At 44.1% G+C, this 14503-nt stretch overlaps 1 protein-coding gene across 8 annotated transcripts in view; it reads left to right on the top strand.

The window, feature by feature from the left end:
- Window positions 1-14503, top strand: part of LOC125459689 (RNA-binding Raly-like protein) — a 1242755-nt gene that overhangs the window by 373691 nt on the left and 854561 nt on the right. The window contains exon 1 of one of the 8 annotated variants that reach the window (XM_059651586.1): window positions 3839-3858. The exons of 6 other annotated variants lie outside the window; for them this stretch is intronic. The gene's annotated coding sequence lies outside the window, so the exon portion shown is untranslated. Of the gene's footprint in view, window positions 1-3838; window positions 3859-4037; window positions 4118-14503 lie in introns of those variants that run through there. One more of the 8 variants, XM_048546399.2, reaches the window with a different exon arrangement.

Raw genomic sequence — 14503 nt, 5'->3', positions numbered from 1 at the left:
AGGGCCCTATGTGCTAACCATGCACCATGGGTTTGACAGGCCTAGCCATTGTTACAGTTGCTTCATCTCAGTGTCATGTTCAGACCCTGGTACCGTCACTGGTGCCACCTGTCCTTCTCTATGTTTGTGTGAACAGGTCAGCAGATTCTTTGCTAAGTCCAAGAACTCACCACAAAACCTCGAAACAAAAACACCCCAGAAATTTTGGAAGAGCAGATGTTGTTCAGAATGACTTGCATTGGGTGTCTGACCCCTTTAACCCTGCCATTGTTGAACCCCTCTTGCATTTGAACCATGGCAAGCAAATTGCAGTAACCAAATGGATGTCAATATGTGGTATATTTGTATGGACTGAATTTGGCATTTGAACATCAGGTCAGCAAGACTGGCTGTGTGATATCATAGTAGGACAAGTTCAGAAACATACTCCTGCCACATTCTTACCAAGCTCTGCATGGATTGTTTACACAGAGAAGGTGATTGAGTTCCATAGTGCCTCCTCTACAGTTTTGTCACAGATCTGAATCTTGTGTCTGAAGGATTTAAATATTAATGTATACCAGCAGACTTACGTTTTTGCCACTCTGCCTCAGATTCCTTCCTGAAAAATCTCGCCCTCAGCAGGTTTACTGTTAAATCTAGACGGGGGGGGGGGGGGGGGGGGGGTGCCCCAAATTACAAACGTCTGACCTACAAATGCTCATACTTCCAAGCATGATCCTATACCGGGGTGTAACTTTGAAGATCTGACATATGAAATTTCCTGTGTTTACGAGTGGCTATTTTACATTGTCCTGCACTGTGTTCTGACTTGTGTACAAATCGACTTGTGAGCGGAGCCTGTTTGCAAGCCGAGGACTGCCTGTAGCTAAATAAGAGATGTAACTTAGTCTCTTGCTTCTAATTAAACCTGTGTTGCCCAGAGATAGTAAAGAACAGCAGCTATTATCTGTGTAGTTCAGATAATCACAGTGACTCTGGATAGCCCTTGACAACTGAGAAGATGGAATGCACATGCATACCTAGCAGCTCTTGGATCAATAGACTTTGCATTACGTAAGAAAGGGCAATGACTGTCCCTGGCTGCTTCCATCACTACAGAGACAGAATTTCAAAGCTTACACTGTTCTGGGCCTGATCAGGTCAAGTGTACATGATGCTGGAGAATGAGACACTTACATTTCAAACAGGCAGGTACTGCTGGACGGTGCTGAGTAAAGCTAGCTCTACCTGGTGCTATCAATGTGCCTTCCCTGTACCTATGATCACCATCCTACATGTAACTACGGTTATTTAACGACCTACTCTGTGGCCACGTGAATTTGGCAGTGACTGTAATGATCATCTTGTGGGCAGTACCACCGTGGGAGAGAACATAGCCCTCGGCTGAGTACCATTTCTGCGATGCTGCTTGACAACAGAGCTTCCACTTATGCAGCTTCCTTCATGAACTGCAGCAGCAAATTGGGCCTAAGTAGTTTTGCAGGACGTGTCGCTGTTGTAATCAGAGAGACACAGGACCTAAATGTGTCCACGGTCAAGCTCCAACAAGCAGCAAAGAGACAATCTATCTTTAATAAGGAAGGTCGCCATACTCTGAGCAGACCATAGGGCTGGTCTTTCACTGGAGAGAGACAACAGGTGGCAGTTTAACCTGAGGGTCACCACACCTCATGTGAAGGGAGAGGTTGAGAAGGACATATGATAGTGATAGCTGGGAGGGGAAGGTATGGCAAGGACAGTACAATTTAGAGCCTCATAATGGATTTGAAGAGTCTATTAGAATTGGGAGCCTTATAATAAGGTGGAATTGTAACAAATAGTATATTAAAACAATGTGTCTTCCAATGGCAGTGTACCTTGCGTGGAGTGTGCTCATAAAATTCCATAGGGTTACCACTGGTCCTCTTTCATGAGAGACTGGTGGAAACATCAGAGAGATAGAGCAATAATTGATAGTGATAATCTCCTCCTCAAGTTCCAGTGACAGAGATGGAGAGTCCCTGTCAAGTTTCAGGGGGGTCTGCCTGTCACACCTTAGAAGTATTATCAAGGCATGTATCAATGACAATTAAATCAACGAAGGGTGCAATTTTAAACATCAAGAGGTTGGAACAGTAGCTATTATCTGTCACTGCCAGGGAATGTGTCAACTGTTGATGAGATCCAGGCACAGATTTCCGCAACTGATTTCCCTAAGACAGGAAGAAGGTGATGACCATCTTTAGGACACACTGCCATCGCTTCTCTCTCCCTCCCCAACTCCTCCAACCCCAGAGTCAATGCCACCTTTCCAACCTTATGGGCACCTTTCCAATGAGATATCAAACTGTGTCTGCTTTCTCAGGCAAATGTGAAAGAACCCATGGCACTGTTCCATAGAGCAGGGGTGCTCCCCCTGCAGTCCTGGCAAGACTCCCCATTAAAAAGCTGTACCAAAGGTAGAGAGTTGGTCAGCTCAGTTGGCTGGACAGTTGGCTTGCAATGCAGAGTGATGCTAGCAGTGTGTGTTCAATTCCCACACTGGCTAAGATAGAATGAATAGACAAGGTCTTGTCCCCATGGTGGGGGAGTCCAAAACTAGAGGGGCATAGGTTTAACCTGAGCAGGGAAAGATTTTAAAGGGGCCCAAGGGGTAACTTTTTCATGCAGAGGGTGGTGCGTGCATGTAATGAACTGCCAGAGGAAGTGGTGGAGGCTGGTATAATTACAACATTTAAAAGGCTTCTGGATGGGTACATGGATAGGAAGGGTTTGGAGAGATATGGGCCAAATGCTGGCAAATGGCACTAGATGAATTCAGGATGGTTGGTGGGCACAGACGAGTTGGACTGAAGGGTTTGGTTCTGTGCTGTACAACTCTGTGACTGCAGATGCTGGAAAACTGGAACAGACACAGAAAGTTCTGGAGGAGCTCAGCAACTGTGGCAGGAAAGACATGGTTAATGTTTCAGGTCCAGTGGCCTTTTGTCACAACTGTTTAAGGAGTTGAGCAGGCAAGAGCAGAGGGAAGGCCATTTTACAGACAGTGTTAGTTATGCCAGTGCTCAGATCTTGCATTCAGTAACCCCCATTCCACCCAGAGTCATTTTATGTTCCCCAGGACTATAAGCAATGGAAAGCCTGTGAGAGGAAACTGAGGCTCCAGTGCATCTAGGGTTAATCCGATAAGTGAAGCTGTTGCTGCTTTGTTGCATGTCTTTTGACTAACTGGTAATTCTGTATGCCATCCATATTCCATGGAAGCTAATGTGATTTTCTTACTACTGACAGAACATTATTAGTATGTAAATGTGGGTATGGCTCTTGTTTGGTCAGAGTCCTGTTCGATAATCCTCAAGAGGCAGGTATTGAAATTTTATTCTGGTGCATAAAGTGTTGCTGCTATTCTATGGGTTCTACTGCACGCTCAGTGCTAAAAAAAAGCCAATTCCCTCCAGGGTCGTTTGAAAGGGGAAAAAAAAATGAAGAGACAAGGTAGAGATAGCTACTGTGAAACAAGAGGCCATTAGGGAACCACACAAGTGTGACCGCTCTTCATGTTCAATTTTTTGTTTTCAGGTAGAAGTCAAATGGTTTACACCAGATTATCAGTGTTATTTGACAAGGTACTGGCATTCTGTCCAGACCGAACGAGAGAGAGGAACAGGGGATAGAGAGAGTATGACAGCGCGGTTTCTGCTCAATGCCTTCCTTGTTTTGATAATTCTCGAGAACGAATGAGGAAAACCAGAGCGAGTGAGGGACAGAACAACTGAGAAAGGTAGAATGAACAAGTAAGCAGAATGAAAACTGAGCGAGAAGGAAGGGTTGAAGCAGAGAAATGCAGAATGCAGACAGGAATTGAGGCAGACAAAGGTGTGTAATGAAATAGAGAGTGAGATAAGACAAAGACTGAAGATGGGGGTGAGACTGTGAAAGCAAATGTGCAGGGGAAGGTAGGGAAGTGAAAAACCAACGACTTCGCAAATTGGTTGACAGACTGGAGTATTTGTGTGGTCTGCTTCCACTGTGCTGTAAAAATGACTCCAATTTCCCTGCTGTGATTTACTGAAGGCTGTGATTCCAACTCTGGTAGTGTAAAATTGAAGTTTGTTTTCACCAACGACATTGCCAGGTAATGGATACCATGTGAATGGTTGTATGTGTGTGTAAAGTGGTCTTTGTTAGTCTTAGCTCATCAAATTGTTTTAAACCGTGCTAACTCGTACTCTGAGTTAAGCCAGAATAGAAGCTGGATTTTGTTTCTGTGACTTGTTTTTGCTCATTGAGGTGATGATAGCCAATGTGACTGAGGTGGGGTGGGAGGGCAAAGTCTTATTTTTATCATGATTTTCCGCAAACCGGTATTCCCAGGCAGCCCATCCTGGGAAATAGGGAGCTTTATTTTCCAAAAATGAGACATCTTTTCACTTTGCTCATTTTGCCAGGACATCTTCCTTGATTGTTAGCATTAAACATCAACACGAGGATAATTCAGTGCTATTGGAAAGGAGTCATGCTCCCTGTCTATTGTAGCTTAACCCCAATCTAAAAGAACATCCCTTACTGAATCCCAAACATGTGTGAGTCTTTTTGTTTAATATTTTCTGCAGCTGGCATATACTGTCTGAATGAGATTGCAAATTTGATAGCAGTTAGTGGGTACCCACTTTAAGGTATCGTGTGTAACAGCTTGTCAGACAATAGACTGAAAGGGGATTCATTCCATCTCTTTGGCTTAGGTTTGTACCCGAACAGCGAAAGTGACAGGCTGGCATTTTAACCCATCCTCACCCAGACACAACAGGCAGGCTTATTCACCCACGCATTCACAGAAATAATAGATTGGCACATTAACCCTCTGCACCATCCGATTCACCAGAGCTTTATTTGTGAATGATATGATCAGGGATCCATGGCATTGTGTACTGATTAACCCTTTGAAAATGGTAAGGCTCTGACAGTCATGATTATGAAAGTAGAATTTATGAAATCTAACCTCTTTTGACATTCAATCAGTTCAATGCAAAAGAGCTTAATGAGTCATTCCATCTCTTTGGCTTAGGTTTGTACCCGAACAGCGAAAGTGACAGGCTGGCATTTTAACCCATCCTCACCCAGACACAACAGGCAGGCTTATTCACCCATGCATTCACAGAAATGATAGATTGGCACATTAACCCTCTGCACCATCCGATTCACCAGAGCTTTATTTGTGAATGATATGATCAGGGATCCATGGCATTGTGTACTGATTAACCCTTTGAAAATGGTAAGGCTCTGACAGTCATGATTATGAAAGTAGAATTTATGAAATCTAACCTCTTTTGACATTCAATCAGTTCAATGCAAAAGAGCTTAATGAGTCAACTTAATAACAGTTTCCAACACAGTAATTTCATAAAATGTACAACATCCATAGTTATGTCTCTCAGCAATGCAGAGATGATGCTATTTTCGATGTTGATTGATTTATTGTTGTGACATGTACCGAGGTACAGTGCAAAATGTTGTTTTGCATGCTATACCAGCAGACCATACCATACAAAGTGCATCAGGGTAGCAGAACAGACTGCAGAGTACAGTGTTACAGCTGCAGAGAAGGTGCAGAAATAGAGATAGAATTAACATTTGAGAGGTCCATTCAAAAGTCTGATAACAGCGAGGAAGAAGCTGTCATTTGAATCTGTTGCTACGCATATTCAAACTTCTACAACCCTTGCTGGGCAGAAAAGAATGAAATGGAGCATAACCAGAGTGGGAGGGGTCTTTGATTATGTTGGCTGCTTTCCTGAGGCCGTGAGAGGTGTAGATGGAGTGAGCGAGTGGAAGGCTGGTTTGTGTGAACACACTGGGCTGTGTTCGTGACTCTCTGTAGTTTCTTGCAGCCTCGGGAAGAGCAGTTGCCATACCATCCTGGGATGTTTCGTATGGTGCATGTGTAAAAACAGGTGAGAATCCTTGAATTTCCTTAGCTTCCTGAGGATGGAGAGATGTTATTGTGCTTTATTTTCCATTACATGGACAAGGGCAGACCAGGATAGATTGTTGGTGATCATCACTCCCAGGAACATGACGCTCTCAACCATCCCCACTTCAGCGCCACTGATACAGACCGGGACGTGTCCTCCACTCCACTTCCTGAAGTCAATGACCAGCTCCTTTGTTTTGCTGATATTAAGGGAGAGATTGTTGTCTTTACACCGTGCAGCTAAGCTCTCTATCTCCTTCCTGTACTCCGTCTCGTTGTTATTTGAGATCTGACCTACCACAGTGGTGTTGTCACTAAACTTGTAAATGGAGTTGGGACTGAATTTGGCCACATGGTCTTGAGTGTGCAAGCAGTATAGTGGAGGGGCTGAATATGCAGCCTCGCTGGGCACTGGTGTTGAGGATTATAATAGAGGAGGCACATATTCTTATCGATTGCGGTTTATGTGTCTCGCAGGTTTCATTTGTCTGCTCCAAGCTTTATCGCAGTTTATTGTACAACTCTGTTTACTTTCCTTTGAGTCAACACCCAGGCTTAACCAAACAAGCACAGTGACATCAATAATTATCAGGCTCACGCAATGAAGGCTGGAACCTTTGAATGCTACAATGAGGGTAATTATTGAATTGAGACTGCAGGAGAATTCTTAGTCTGTCAGTTCTTGATTGCCTACACAGTTCTCTGTGGGTGATCAGAGGGCAACAAGACTCTGAGCTCGCACCATTTGCTTTTCTTGCTCTGGCTCATAGTTTTGAAAAAGAAACAACTTGCAGCTGGGACCAATTGATCTGCTTGCTTAAAGCTCCCTCTGTTTGCTTGTCAGGGCAGTGTATCTATTCAGCAGGAGATTCAGCAGCTCTGATGGACTGTCATCTAGACTTGAAATGTTAGCTTCATGGATGCTGCCTGACCCACTGTGATTTCTAGCACTTTTTGTTTTTAAGTGCATCCATTCCATTCTTTAGAGACAGTCACTAGTGCTAGGAGAGCCGTGCACTCTATTTCCAAGGATTCCATCAACAGCCACCCACTAGTGGCTTCTGCAGAGCTGCTGAATTTCAAGAAATTGTGAATTTTTCTGCTGAAATCGATTCCTGTGCTGCTGAGAGTTAGCTTCAGTCTCAGGGGGCTTTTAGGCTGGCAGATTCACATTGATCTTTGAAGTCAGCACTTACTCTGTGAAGGCAGCTAAGAGGATCAGCGTTCATGAGGACATGTATTCATGCACTTATCCCTCTAGCTCTGTGGTCAGTTTCTGTAATGCACATTCTGTGCCTGGAACTGGCAGTAAGATGTGGTGGAGCTCTGAGCGGTTGTGTCACTCTTTGGCCAGGTTTGACCAGCAGATGCAACACAATTTTTAAACTGTCGGTTTCCTTTATCCACTAGGATGCAGACTTGTTTCCCTGCATTCAGCGCAGTTTACCACCGTAAGTGTCCAGTTTAAATAGGCTGACTTGTGACAGCAAATAAACCCCTCAAAAAAAAATCTCACTAACTCTGAAATGTTGCAACTGGGAAAGCTTACGGTTATCTGACACCAACTGAAAGTCAGCTAGAACACTAGGAGGGCTGTTTGAAGTAAAGGGAAGGGACTGCTCTGGTTCCCAATGTATAAGGGTGACCCATAGTAAAATCGCCTGAGCGAGTACAGTTTGGGTAGGATTGGCACTGCCGTCCTGTAGTGTCTGGCTGCTTGCTCCTCTGTGGGGCTGGGAATGAAAACCACTCCAGCGATTTGACAGTGCGATGCATGAATTGACGTGGGATGCAGATCTTATGAATGAACCATGCCGTCTGTACTTCTCCAAATACTCTGCGTGTTCCAAAGAATTTTGAGGATTAGATGCCCTTATTTTTAACCTGTAGTGTGTAGGCTCTCTTGACTTGATTGACTGCATTTTGAACAGTAAACATTGATGAAATGCATAGGAGATTCTGAACTTAGTACTGCAAGGGAGCAAAGTTAACACTGGCAGTGTGTCATTTTGCATAAATGAGCCTTGCCTGTCAACAGGGCAGATTGGAAATTCAGGCTCAGATGTTTCACAGAACCCCTATAGTGCAGAAAGATGCCATTCAGTCCATCAGGTCTGCACCGAACCTCCTGAAGATCATCCAACCCTGTTCCCATTGTTAACCCACCCAGCCTGCACATCCCTGTACACTATGGGACAATTTAGCAAGGCCAATCCACCCTAACCTGCACATCTTCGAACTGTGGGAGGAAACCAGAGCACCCAGAGGAAACCCATGCAGACACGGGAAGAATGTGCAAACTCCACACAGACAGTCGCCCGAGGGTGGGGTTGAGCCCGGGTCCCTGGCGTTGTGAGGCAACAGCGCTAACCACTGAGCTTTCCTGTCAATATCCAAATCCCAGTGTGCAGCAAGGGCCTTGGCTCATTGGAAAGTGTAGCTACAGCAATATTTACAAAAGTGTAGCATGCCATAAGCACTGCACTCAAGTGGGAGCCTAGATCATGCCCTCAAGTGCCTGGAGTGTCAAGTAAAGCCATCAACCAACTTAGAGATACGAGTGTCGCTGTGGGTACAAAGCCAACATTTGAAATTAAGCCAATAAAAAGCCCTTTACTTGTTGTTTCTGGGAAGCTTTTCTTTCTGATCTTCTGGCGGACCTGCTGGGTTTTAGATTCCCTGTAATTGTCGTAATCTTTGTGGGTTTTGGCCCGTGACATAATGAGTCTTTGAAATTAATCCTGTCAGACTCATTGGGTTGAGCAACAGCCCTGAACTGATGAGGACTGAGCTGGCATCCAAGATAATCTGAGTGCCTGCATACAATGATTGTTCCTCCAGTGAATAAGATGTCTTGCGACAAGTGAATTATACGGCTTACCTATCCTAGTGGAATGAAACGTGGTATTCTCCAACTTCATCTGTACTGTTGTGTTTAAACATTCAGTGAGAATCATTTTCAGAGCCTGCAATTCTGTTGGATGTGAGTTTTAATGTGCATTGGTTAGTGGTATTTATAGAATAGAAAGAGGCCACTCGTCTAACAGACCTAGTGCTAATGCAGCACACATTTTCCCAGCTAACCCTCAGTCAACATATCCTTCCTTCTACATTATGTTATCTAGCTCCCCCTTAAGTCTGTGTGCTCATACCGCTTTCTCTACTCGTTGTAATATGCTGTCTCTAAAGACATTTCTCTTAAATTCCCTTTTGGTCTTATTCATGACTATCTTACATTTGTGGCTAGTTCTACTGAAATCACCTTTTGTGTCTCCATTTCTTAAATAACTCTTATCTTGTCACAATTGGTGATCCCTTTCTTCAAACAGTGAACCCGTAGCCAGCTCAGTGTTTCCAGATTCCTATACTCCTTTTAGTTTAGGCATCTTCCTCATAAATCATTTTTCTAATATTCTTTTTCAAATGCCATAGAACTGTACAGCACAAGCATGGGTCCCTTCGGCCCATGATGCCTTTATGCCTTTTTCTCTTGTATATATGAAGACCATAACTGGTCACAGTGCTGCAAGGTCAAGCCAATGCTTCTGACGACGTTGCACACAACTTATTCCCCCTTTTCAATGCTATTTGACGCAAAGTGAAATCCAGTGTGTTGTTCTCTGTTCGGAATAATGCGCTTGTCACTACTTGTAGCAATCTGAGTATCTGACCTCCAAAGATCCCAATACTCCTCTCTCCCTTTGGACTTGGGGTACAATTGAAACCCTCTCTTATGGTGAGTTTAATGGATTTAGATTTTTGTTTACTATCATGTGTAGTCAAGTACGGGGATGCAGGAGTACAGTGAAAAGTGTACAATGTCCTGGCGCCATCTTGGATACAAAACTATACAGGTACAAAATCTTAGATACAAAGTAGAAAAATAAGGAGCTACAGTTAAAAAATCAATGTTAAAGTCCTCCTTAGAAGGAAAAAAAAGGAGTAAAGTTCAGAGTTCAACATTGCAATCCTTCTTATATGTTTAGCCATGCTGGGCCTGGACTCCCCATAAGGATGTCATCTCCTTCCATTGGACTTGATCTTCCTGTGGTCTTTTGCCCCTGAAGATTCCAAGAAGCATTGGGTTGCTTGCTGCAACAGATCTGGAAGACTTTTACCAGACCATGTTGGGCTCGCTGACAAACCTGTCTGAATGTTGAATCAGCCTAAGGACAGGTTTGGTCGTCCTAAAGAGCTGTTGAGTGGGCAGAAGGGAAAATAGACCTCTCAGAATCAGCTTTTGTAACAGAGGCGATATACAGGAATTCCACTTGGGGAATTTGGCTGCAATTCTCAATACTTGTGAAATGAAAAGAATTCAGGGTGATTCTATTGGTTGTAACAGTCCTTGTGTGGAATGGGGCAAGATGTCACAGAAAGGTGTTCTGTGTCACACTGAAATTAACATTGAGAGAGATGGAGGTTACCAGCATTGAGAGAAATGCAGCGTGAAGCAAGGTACAGCATAGTAGAGGTTTACAACATGGAAACAGGCCCTTCGGCCCGACTTATTAATGACTGGAAAGAGGGATCATTGCAATGAGCCGCATTTGGATGATGAACTGAAAAGGTGATTGACATCACAGAAGAATGGAGTTGGAGGAAAGATTAGAATGCAGGGGAAACTGGAGTCAACAGTGAGAGATTGTGAGGATGGGCTGTGAACTGGGTCACAAAAAGGGGGATTTGAAAAGACATTGGGCCATCTCTTGTCGACATTTGAGTGGAATGCTCCATGATGCAAGTCAGTATCACTTCCTCTGGCGATCTGCCAACTTTTCCTCATGATTGCTACTATGCATGCATAAGTAGCTCAGCGAATCTTATGACAGAGGCAATCCAGGATGTTGATGTCATTGCCATTGATGTGAGAGCTCTAAGCTCCTGGTGCCGTATTTAAAGGGCATCTAGACATTCTGGCCCTGCAAGCCATACTCGGGCTCTTGGAGTAGATGCTTCTAGCTCAATATTCTGGGCCTTGCATGCCCGATCAGCTTGCCTCCCCTACCTTTGTCAGGCAAATGTCCACCCTCGGCCAGCCTCCAATACACTGCAGCCTCTCTCCTTTGATCATCCTCCATGTCCTGATGTATGAGACTACCATCAGTGGGCATCCGTTGTGATTTGGTGTAAACTGAGGTGGGTAAAGTAGTGGCAGTCCATGCTACAGCCCAGAGTGCAGTACCTCAGTTTGCTGTACGACGCTCTCTTATGTAGTCAGGAAGTGGAAGGGGAGTTTCATTCGGGTGAGCTTGCTTTTCAGATTGTGCTTGAGATGCAAAAAGATGCATTCCAGGAAACTTGACCCAGCTTTAACGCTCCAACAACATCGCTTCAGACTTATGCTCCCACTGTCAGAAATCTGACTTTTGTTTCGTTGGGCAATTGAGATCCCATTGCATCCCATTTCTGGGAACTTCACAAAATCCCACCTTTAGCTGGAGATGGTCAGCGCCCTGTTTTCTGAAGTGATATCAGAATGTTTGGCGTGATGGAGAATGTGTTTTGCTCATTTGAAACGGTAATGCAGGTTATGAGGAAGAGGATGCAATGATGGAACAGGTTAGGGTTGGAAAGTGGTAGGGCAGTCTGCACCCACAACCCAGGGAAGGTACTTTCAATCAAGGATAACACAACGTGGAGCTAGAGGAACACAGAAAGCCGGACAGCATCAGAGGAGCAGGAAAGCTGACGTTTCGGATTGGGACCCTTCTTCAGAAATTTTCAATCAATTTCTTCAGACCTGTTCACCTCTGAAGCAAAGGGGACATGAAGTTGGGCCTCCTAGACCAGAGGTAGTTACATTACCACCAATGCTGAGTCTGATAAATAGCCATAATTAATAGGATATTTTGGTATCAACTGATTGTCACCATTTTATAGACGTGCTTAATTTGCTAGTCAGGTATTTCAACAGCAGTAAAAACACTTGTTGGTTGTCCTAGCGATAAAGTTCCAATTATTTCCACATCCTCTCAGGTTGATGCAATCATTTGTGATGAAATAGCCGAAGTCATGTGTACAAGGCATTCAGACACGTCAGCATAAAGCGCTGGAGAAACTCAACAGGCCTGGTTGCACCTGCAGAGAGAGAAACAGGGTCGATGTTTCAGGTGCAGTGACTTTTCTTCTGGCTCTTCTTCAAACTGTATTCTGAGGAAGGGTCACTGGACCTAAAACATTATAATTCTGCTTTCTCTCCACACGTACTGACAGTCCCTGCTGTGTTGTCTCAGCAATTTCTGTTTGTGTTTCTGATTCGCAGTTCTTTGATTTTTTTTCATATAGTTATGTCTGTCCAAGGGCGCTAGTGGCTAGTCTAACTTGTGGGAAAGCAGGCTCATGATAAGACTTATAATTGTAATTTGAGACCATTTACCTGGCCCACAGTTACTCACCCAGGGTGCGTTCAGCCAGCTACTAATTGTTCTGTATGGCTCTTTTTGGTATATTCCCAAACATCCATGCATTGAGCAATCCGAGTGAATTCCCTCTTAATTTGTGTTTCTCATTGTGGATGCAATGGAGGGAAGAGGCACGGGGATGATGCTTCAAGGCACCAGCCCCTATCTACAAGACGCCCTGCAGAAATTCACCAAGACAGCACCTTCCAAACCCACAACCACATCAGTCAAGAAGTACCATGTCCAGTTCTGGTCTCCCTGTTCTAGGAAGGATATTATGAAGCTGGAGAAGGTTCAGCAGAGATTTACCAGGATGTTGCCAGGAATGGAGGGTTTGAGTTATAGGGAGAGATTGGACAGGCTGGGACTTCTTTCACTGGAGCGTAGAAGGTTGAGGGGTGGCCTTAGAAGAGTCTATAAAATCATGAATGATATAGATATGGTGAAGGACAGGTGTCTTTTCACTAGGAAAGAGACTTGGGATACATTGTTAACATGACAGGAGAAAGATTTAACAAGAGCGCCTTTCTTACACAGAGAATGGTTCATGCATATAATGAACTTCTAGTGCAAGTGATGGATGTGGGCACAGTTACAATGTTTTAAAGGCTTTTGGATAATTATGCGAATAAGAAAATGTGGGAATATGGGCCAAGCTCAGGCAGATGGGACTAGTTCAGTTTGGGATTATGTTCGGCATAGATTGGTTGGGCCAAAGGATCTGTTTCCATGATGTATGACCTTATGGCAACAAACACATTGGGCGCCATCACCTGCAAGTTCCCCTCTGAGCCACCTGCCATCCCTGGAAATATATCACTGTTCCTTCACTATCACAGGGTCAAAATCCTGGAATTCCCACCCGAAGGGCATTGTGGGTCAGCCCACAGCACAAGGACTGCAGCGGTTCAAGAAAGCAGCTCACCACCACCTTCTCAAGGGGCAACTAGGGATGGGCAAGAAATGACACAGACAACTACATCCTGTGAGTGAATTAAAAACAAATATCAGAGATAGTAGGAACTGCAGATGCTGGAGAATCTGAGATAACAAGGTGTAGAGCTGGATGAACACAGCAGGCCAAGCAGCATCAGAGGAGCAGGAAGGCTGACGTTTCAGGCCTAGGCCCTTCTTTTCTGATCTGTGTCAACACTCTGTTGTGTTCACCCAGCTCCACACCTTGTTACCTGAAAACAAATATCAGCAGCTTGGGTTTTAACACTGCTCAGATCCTCAGAAGATGTTTTAATTTCCTGACACTGCATTTATTTTGGTAGCTGTGAGGTTTGGTAAGTCATTCTAATTCCCTCGTTTCAGAAAGGGTCAAACACGCATGAAATAAAATAATGAGTAAGATTTTGTCAAAGGTGCCAATATTTTTGCCCCATTATCCAGCTCCTTGAGTTTAAATGACTGCATCTGATGAAATTCTACACTTTATAAGTAGTGATTGGGCACTAACTGCATTTAGGTTCCAGATGTCTACACCCTGGTTAATGCTCAGTGCCCAGCTCACTGCTGGTCAAGCCAGTGGAATCTGATGGGCACAGCAATGGAACGGTTAGAGTGGTGGTCTTCATGTTGTGCCCAACAATAGCCTGATGGGAAATTTGACCTGTATGCCCAATGCAGAGCCATGCTGCTCTACAATGTTTGACGGGGTTGAAATAAAGCCTGAAATGTCCAGGAAAGATGAACTAACCTTCCCATATTGGGGAAGGGTAATTCCTTCAAATAATTACTTACAACTTGTCTGGGGCTTGTTATGAAGTATCCCTAAAATTCAATTACGGAATGTCAAGCTCAATGAGAGCTCAGCAAGATGCCACGTGATGGTACTATTGAACACAGTGTTGCAGTGAGGAAATAATTATTAAACCCACCTACAAAAGTGGCCTCTGAGTGGAAAAACTGATGCCTGCTCTTGCTGCTGTGTGAGACACAATCCATTTGTCTGTGTGCTGCTGATAACATTACAGCATAAAAGAAAACACTGTGTTTGTATCATATGTGTATCTCACACTTCACAAAAGGAGCTTAGTACCATTTGTGCAGAAGATCTAAAGCATTCATATATTTATGACTATCAAAGGTGGTGATACTGGATTCTCTGTCATCCACATTGCATGTCCTGCTCTCTGATATT

Source organism: Stegostoma tigrinum, chromosome 16, assembly GCF_030684315.1.
Source record: "Stegostoma tigrinum isolate sSteTig4 chromosome 16, sSteTig4.hap1, whole genome shotgun sequence".
Classification (NCBI taxonomy): domain Eukaryota; kingdom Metazoa; phylum Chordata; class Chondrichthyes; order Orectolobiformes; family Stegostomatidae; genus Stegostoma; species Stegostoma tigrinum.
The sequence above is the reverse complement of the archived record's forward strand: the minus strand, read 5'-3'. Positions and strand labels throughout refer to the sequence as shown.